The sequence below is a fragment of the Amblyraja radiata genome, chromosome 7, assembly GCF_010909765.2.
Source record: "Amblyraja radiata isolate CabotCenter1 chromosome 7, sAmbRad1.1.pri, whole genome shotgun sequence".
In the NCBI taxonomy this organism is placed as follows: domain Eukaryota; kingdom Metazoa; phylum Chordata; class Chondrichthyes; order Rajiformes; family Rajidae; genus Amblyraja; species Amblyraja radiata.
Genome location: NC_045962.1, coordinates 21,915,878 through 21,923,581, shown reverse-complemented (window position 1 = coordinate 21,923,581; position 7,704 = coordinate 21,915,878). Strand labels below are relative to the sequence as shown.

General features: G+C 44.6%; 1 protein-coding gene across 3 annotated transcripts in view; it reads left to right on the top strand.

Moving 5' to 3' along the window:
- Nucleotides 1–243: 243 nt before the first annotated feature.
- itprid2 (ITPR interacting domain containing 2) overlaps nucleotides 244–7,704 on the top strand; it is an 81,696-nt gene continuing 74,235 nt past the window's right edge. The window contains exon 1 of one of the 3 annotated variants that reach the window (XM_033023828.1): nucleotides 244–515. The gene's annotated coding sequence lies outside the window, so the exon portion shown is untranslated. The remainder of the gene's footprint in view (nucleotides 516–7,704) is intronic. The other 2 variants (XM_033023827.1, XM_033023825.1) reach the window with 2 other exon arrangements.

The following is a 7,704-nucleotide window of genomic DNA, read 5'->3' as shown; positions in this document are numbered from 1 at the left end:
ACTATTATTTGAGAATTTCCATTATAATCTGATTTCATTCCAAATATCTACCATCTGAGTTTTTTTCAAAAGAGAATGTCATGAGCTGATAGTAAAAATGCAGATTACATTCTGTAGTTAAGGAAGATGTGCACCTTAATTTTGAGGGAGGTGTCAGTTTTGTTTTCTCTGGAAATGATCAGCTCCCTGTGTTTTCAAAAGGGATTTGAAATGTTTAAGGGAAGCGAATCAGAAAAGCAGGAAGTTTCTTAACTGTTAACAATAGCAAGGTCAGCCACTTCCTCCTTGCCCGTGACGTCTGAATTACGAGCTAGTTGGGATGCAACACGAATCGGAACCAGATTTCAATGTCCACACTTTACTTTGACTGGAACGGAGGAAAACGTACTTTGACATCTTTCTTGATCGGCTGCGCGTAGATTTCACATTGGAGCGAGATACAACGAGCTTCTAAACCCGGGGATGTTTTAATTGCTGCACTGAATATCTTTACGGAGGCTAACAAATAAAAAATGGTAAGACGACTTTTAATATTTTAGCCAAAGGAAAAAACATAAACGCAAAGTACACCATAATTAAACCCCATTGGGTTTGTAGTTGGCAGGGCAGGCTCGATTCTATAGCCCGTCGAAACGGTTAAAAAGAGTTTTGTGGTGAGCTACATATTCGGCTGTTCCTTACAAGATATTTGGATTGGCATTTCTCCAGAGAGATAGTTGCCATCATAATCCGAGCTTCTGTGCGGGAATTACAGGCAGCTGCATTGAACTGAAGACCTGTCCCTACTTTGTACCATGTATTTACGATGTTACTTTTGGAATCGAGTTTAAAGAGAACAAGCGGCCGCTGGTTCTCAAGTGCCGACTCAAAAGACTCAAGTCTTTAATTCTTTGATTTGAAATCTGCTTATTTTTTTTTTAACTCCTTGCCTGCTGTATGTTCTGGTTGGATATCTTTTGCAGCGTCCAAGGTATATTTGCTCACTTCCTGAATTTAACCAGAATAAACTAGCCAAGAATATAAATAAGTGGCTCTGAATTCTGAAAATCACCGTTGTTATGAAAGGAACCGGTTTCTAATCTTAATGAAAAACATGTTGTTACAGGTCTAGTGTTTCTTTAATATTTTGCGCTTTTAATTGTATTGGTGATAACCAATTGCTCGGTTTCAATTTGCAGTGAAAGGGGTTGTTAACCTTCAAGGTAAAATCTTTCCAGGGAAATATTATTGACATTGGTTTATTATTGTCCCACGTATCAAGATGTTGTGATAAACGTTGCATGCTATCCAGGCAAATCTTACCACACATGAGTACATCAGGGAGTGTAAAGGATGGAATAATCAGAGTGCAGAATGTAGTTTTCCAGCTACAGGGAAGCACAAAGGCTGCAAAGACGTAGATTGGCAAATCTAGATTTTGTCTCTAGCATATAAGGGGTCCATTCACGATTATGCTAACAAGGGGGGAGAAGCTGCTCTAGGATATGGTGCTGTGTGCTTTCAAGCTTTTGTATCTTCTGCCAGATGGGAGAGAGGAGAAGAGCGAATGACCGGGGTGTGCGTGGCCCTTGACTATGTTCACCACTCTCACGAGGCAGTGTGAAGTATAGATGGTTTGTGGTGGCCTAGGGTATGTTCACAACTTCCTGTTTTTTTTTTTGTGGCGTTGAGCAGAGCAGTTGCTCTCCAAGCTGTAGAGCTTCCCAATAGAATGCTTTCTGTGGTGCATCTGTAGAAATTGGCAAGCCATTGGAGATGTATTGTATTTCCTTAGCCTTCTGAGAAAGTAGAGTTGTTGGTGTGCCACCTTGACTGCAGTGTGTGTCAATGTTGTTGAACCAAAATAAATTGGTGATATTTATAGCTTGGAACGTAATGCTGTTGATGATCTCCACTTCACCATCATTGATATGGACTGGGGTGTGGACTCCAACCCACTCCCTGGAGTTGATTACCAGCTTCTTCATTTTCCTAACATCAAGTGAGAGGCTGTTATCATCTTGACAGCGTGCTACAAAGCTCTCTATATCCTTCTTATACTCCATCTCGTCATTGTTTGAGATCCAGTCCACTACAGTGTTATCATCTGTGAACTTGTCGATGGTGTTAGAGCAGAATTTAGCCACACAGTTGTGAGTGTAGAGGGAGTGAGAATGCAGTTTGGTTAGACTTTGTGTTGAAGGTGGAGCTGCAGCCAATAATAGGAGTTGAGTGCTTATTTCATGGTGGCAGATGTCAGAGCCACCAGTTGGTAGTCATTAAGGCATATTAGCTTGTTGTTCTTTGGATGATAGCAGTCGTCTTAAGGCAGATGGGAAGCTAAAGATGGAGTGGGGTGAGGTTAAAGGTGTCCACAAATACTCCTTGTCAACTGGTTTGCAGAGAACACAGGTGGGGATTCCATGCGGACCAGTCGCTTTCCATGGATTCACTCTTGGGAAAAGCTGATTTGATGGCTCTAACATAGAAACATAGAAATTAGGTGCAGGAGTAGGCCATTCGGCCCTTCGAGCCTGCACCGCCATTCAATATGATCATGGCTGATCATCCAACTCAGTATCCCGTACCTGCCTTCTCTCCATACCCTCTGATCCCCTTAGCCACAAGGGCCACATCTAACTCCCTCTTAAATATAGCCAATGAACTGGCCTCGACTACCCTCTGTGGCAGAGAGTTCCAGAGATTCACCACTCTCTGTGTGAAAAAAGTTCTTCTCATCTCAGTTTTAAAGGATTTCCCCCTTATCCTTAAGCTGTGACCCCTTGTCCTGGACTTCCCCAACATCGGGAGCAATCTTCCTGCATCTAGCCTGTCCAACCCCTTAAGAATTTTATAAGTTTCTATAAGATCCCCTCTCAATCTCCTAAATTCTAGAGAGTATAAACCAAGTCTATCCAGTCTTTCTTCATGAGACAGTCCTGACATCCCAGGAATCAGTCTGGTGAACCTTCTCTGCACTCTCTCTATGGCAATAATGTCCTTCCTCAGATTTGGAGACCAAAACTGTACGCAATACTCCAGGTGTGGTCTCACGAAGACCATGTACAACTGCAGTAGAACCTCCCTGCTCCTATACTCAAATCCTTTTGCTATGAAAGCTAACATACCATTCGCTTTCTTCACTGCCTGCAGCACCTGCATGCCTACTTTCAATGACTGGTGTACCATGACATCCAGGTCTCGCTGCATCTCCCCTTTTCCTAGTCGGCCACCATTTAGATAATAGTCTGCTTTCCTGTTTTTGCCACCAAAATGGATAACCTCACATTTATCCACATTATACTGCATCTGCCAAACATTTGCCCACTCACCCAGCCTATCCAAGTCACCTTGCAGTCTCCTAGCATCCTCCTCACAGCTAACACTGCCCCCCAGCTTAGTGTCATTCGCAAACTTGGAGATATTGCCTTCAATTCCCTCATCCAGATCATTAATATATATTGTAAATAGCTGGGGTCCCAGCACTGAGCCTTGCGGTACCCCACTAGTCACTGCCTGCCATTGTGAAAAGGACCCGTTTACTCCTACCCTTTGCTTCCTGTTTGCCAGACAGTTCTCTATCCACATCAATACTGAACCCCCAATGCCGTGTGCTTTAAGTTTGTATACTAATCTCTTATGTGGGACCTTGTCGAAAGCCTTCTGGAAGTCCAGATACACCACATCCACTGGTTCTCCCCTATCCACGCTACTAGTTACATCCTCGAAAATTCTATAAGATTCGTCAGACATGATTTACCTTTTGTAAATCCATGCTGACTTTGTCCAATGATTTCACCACTTTCCAAATGTGCTGCTATCCCATCTTTAATAACTGACTCTAGCAGTTACCCTACTACCGATGTTGGACTAACTGGTCTGTAATTCCCCATTTTCTCTCTCCCTCCCTTCTTAAAAAGTGGGGTTACGTTTGCTACCCGCCAATCCTCAGGAACTACTCCAGAATCTAAAGAGTTTTGAAAGATTATTACTAATGCATCCACTATTTCTGGAGCTACTTCCTTAAGTACTCTGGGATGCAGCCTATCTGGCCCTGGGGATTTATCAGCCTTTAATCCATTCAATTTACCCAACACCACTTCCCGGCTAACCTGGATTTCACTCAATTCCTCCAACTCCTTTGACCCGCGGTCCCCTGCTATTTCCGGCAGATTATTTATGTCTTCCTTAGTGAAGACGGAACCAAAGTAGTTATTCAATTGGTCCGCCATATCCTTGTTCCCCATGATCAACTCACCTGTTTCTGACTGCAAGGGACCTACATTTGTTTTAACTAATCTCTTCCTTTTCACATATCTATAAAAACATTTGCAGTCAGTTTTTATGTTCCCTGCCAGTTTTCTTTCATAATCTATTTTTCCTTTCCTAATCAAGCCCTTTGTCCTCCTCTGCTGGTCTCTGAATTTCTCCCAGTCCTCCGGTATGCTGCTTTTTCTGGCTAATTTGTACGCATCATCCTTCGCTTTGATACTATCCCTAATTTCCCTTGTTATCCACGGATGTACTACCTTCCCTGATTTATTCTTTTGCCAAACTGGGATGAACAATTTTTGTAGTTCATCCATGCAGTCTTTAAATGTCTTCCATTGCATATCCACCGTCAACCCTTTTAGAATTAATTGCCAGTCAATCTTGGCCAATTCACGTCTCATACCCTCAAAGTTGCCTTTCTTTAAGTTCAGAACCATTGTTTCTGAATTAACAATGTCACTCTCCATCCTAATGAAGAACTCAACCATATTATGGTCACTCTTGCCCAAGGGGGCACGTACAACAAGACTGCTAACTAACCCTTCCTCATTACTCAATACCCAGTCTAAAATAGCCTGCTCTCTCGTTGGTTCCTCTACATGTTGATTTAGATAACTATCCCGCAAACATTCCAAGAAATCCTCTTCCTCAGCACCCCTGCCAATTTGATTCACCCAATCTATATGTAGATTGAAGTCACCCATTATAACGGTTTTGCCTTTGTCGCACGCATTTCTAATTTCCTGTTTGATACCATCTCCAACTTCACTACTACTGTTAGGTGGCCTGTACACAACACCCACCAGCGTTTTCTGCCCCTTAGTGTTTTGCAGCTCTACCCATACCGATTCCACATCCTCCAAACTAATGTCCTTCCTTTCCATTGCGTTAATCTCCTCTCTAATCAGCAACGCTACCCCACCTCCTTTTCCTTTCTCTCTATCCCTCCTGAATATTGAATATCCCTGGATGTTCAGCTCCCAGCCTTGGTCACCCTGGAGCCATGTCTCCGTGATCCCAACTATATCATAGTCATTAATAGCTATCTGCACATTCAACTCATCCACCTTATTACGAATGCTCCTTGCATTGAGACACAAAGCCTTCAGGCTTGTTTTTACAACACTCTTACCCCTTATACAATTATGTTGAAAAGTGGCCCTTTTTGATTTTTGCCCTGGTTTTGTCTGCCTGCCACTTTTACTTTTCACCTTGCTACCTATTGCTTCTACCCTCATTTTACACCCCTCTGTCTCTACGCTCACACATTTAAGAAACCCTTTCCCTTTAACTCCATCCTCCACTATCCCATTCGACACCCCACCCCCCTTATTCAGTTTAAAACCACCCGTGTAGCAGTGGCAAACCTGCCTGCCAGAATGCTGGTCCCACACCTGTTAAGATGCAATCCGTCCCTTTTGTACAGTTCCCCCTTACCCCAAAACAGATCCCAGTGATCTAAGAATCTAAATCCCTGCCCCGTGCACCAGTTCCTCAGCCACACATTCAGGTCCCGTATCTCCCTGTTCCTGCTCTCGCCAGCACGAGGAACTGGAAGCAAACCGGAGATAACAACCCTGGAGGTCCTGCTTTTCAGCATTTTTCCGAGCTCTCTAAAGTCACGCTGCAGAATATTCATCCCCTTCTTTCCGACATCGTTTGTGCCGACATGCACTACCACTTCCGGATGTTCACCTTCGCCCTTGAGGATTTTCTGCACGCTGTCCGTGACATCCTGGATCCTGGTACCAGGAAGGCAGCACACCATCCTCGCATCCCGTCTGTTGCCGCAGAAACCCCTGTCCGTACCTCTCACAATGGAGTCTCCCACTACAATGGCGTTGCCTGCCTTAGGCCTTTTTGGTTTTGGCTCAACAGCCCTATTCGCATAAAGCCAGTCCGCCGCCCAGTGTAAACACCTCTTCTGTCCCGACAGCTTCTAAGTGGGTGAACCTGTTCACAAGCAGTACAACACCCGGGGACGTTGGCATTCCATGCTTCCCTCCCGTTCTCACTGTCTCCCACCTTCTCTCTTCCAGTACCTTAGGTGTAACAATCGTACTGTAGGACTTGTCGAGGAACGACTCCGTTTCTCGGACGAACCGGAGGTCATCCACTTGCTTCTCAAGTTCCCCAACACGGCCCTTCAGGAGCTCTACCTGGATGCACTTCTCGCATTTGTAGCAGCCAGAGGCACCAGCGGTGTCCTTGACCTCCCACATACTGCAAGCATCGCACTGAATCAGCTTGCCTGACATCTCCTTCTTTCGTCTCTACCTCTCAAGCGTATTGCGTGGTCTCCTCTCCGAAGACTCTCGAGCCAAAGACTCACACTTCCCTCACAAGGCCGCTCACTCACTGCCGCTCGCTAAGAGCCGTCTTGCTTAAATTGACTGATAAATTGCCTGATTTACCAATTTACGAACCAAATTCCTCAGTTTTCAACTGTTTTCCCGGCACTGGCTCACTTCTCTCCTCCCACTTGGGCTAGAGCCAATCAGTCGTATCTCTTGCTAACTCCTGCTGCTGTTGCTCCCAAAACTACAGCAGTTCTGAGTAAAGTCTGCCTGTCCTTGGCCTCTACTTTAACTGTTTTCACTTCTCTCCTCCCACTTGGGCTAGAGCCAATCAGTCGTATCTCTTGCTAAGCTCCTGCTGCTGTTGCTCCCAAATCTACAGCAGTTCTGAGTAAAGTCTGCCTGTCCTTGGCGTCTACTTTAACTGTTTTCACCCCTCTGATTCACTTCTCTCCTCCCACTTGGGCTAGAGCCAATCAGTCGTATCTCTTGCTAAACTCCTGCTGCTGTTGCTCCCAAATCTACAGCAGTTCTGAGTAAAGTCTGCCTGTCCTTGGCCTCTACTTTAACTGTACAGATACACCTCTGGCTGTTAAGGTGTAATGTCATTCAGTTGACCATCTGTTCAAAGCGAGCATAGAATGCATTGATCTCGTCGGGGAAGGATGTGTTGCCAGTGATACTGCCCGACTTCACTTTGTTATAGCATGCAAGCCTTGCCACAGTTGATGGGTGTCTATATGATTAGTCTGGGACTGGCTTAATTTGGAATTGTCTCTCGACGTCGCAGATAGCTTTGCGTAGGTTGTACCTAGATTTCTTGCGCAGTTCCATTCAGATGTGAAATGTTTTGGTGAATTCTGGAGCCTCTAATCTGTGCAGTCTACATATTGGAGAAGACTGGCCATTCTCTCATAATGGGTACTGGTGTGCTTTGATATCACCTGCGGATTTCTACTGCATTCCCCCTCCCAAGGATGGTTGAAGGCATAAATGGCCGACTAGTGCAGGTAATGGAGGAATTTCTATTTTCTGTGCTAGTTTCTCTGAAAACAAATGTACCTGCCTAGAAAGTAAACAATACCTGATGACTCTTAAAGGACAAATAATGACATTGGAAGTGCAGTGGGTTTTGGAATTGGACTTGGACTTGAAA